The 276-nt window shown below is 41.3% G+C and overlaps 1 protein-coding gene across 2 annotated transcripts in view; it reads left to right on the top strand.

Annotated features, from left to right (window-relative positions):
* impdh2 (IMP (inosine 5'-monophosphate) dehydrogenase 2) overlaps window positions 1-276 on the top strand; it is a 23,107-nt gene that overhangs the window by 7,053 nt on the left and 15,778 nt on the right. The window lies entirely within an intron of this gene.

The raw sequence follows: 276 nt of genomic DNA, 5'->3' as shown, positions 1-276 counted from the left end.
GTTATGTTTGGCAATGATATTCAATACAGGAAACATGACGATGCACAACACATACTACTACTAACAAGGACACGCGCTCTCCCTCGCAGCTGTTGCCTGGCTCTGACTCACGAAAAAAACATGATTAGAAAAAAAAAAAACACTGCATAAACTGCTACCTTGTTGTTACGACCCTTACGTCTACGGTCTAGGGGAAGCTAGGACGTAACACAAACTAACAGCCCAAACTAACAGAAGAGAGACCAAAGTACATAACAAGTAGGTTTTGTTACGTAA

Source organism: Etheostoma spectabile, chromosome 7 (assembly GCF_008692095.1).
Source record: "Etheostoma spectabile isolate EspeVRDwgs_2016 chromosome 7, UIUC_Espe_1.0, whole genome shotgun sequence".
Taxonomy (NCBI): Eukaryota; Metazoa; Chordata; class Actinopteri; order Perciformes; family Percidae; genus Etheostoma; species Etheostoma spectabile.
The sequence above is the reverse complement of the archived record's forward strand: the minus strand, read 5'-3'. Positions and strand labels throughout refer to the sequence as shown.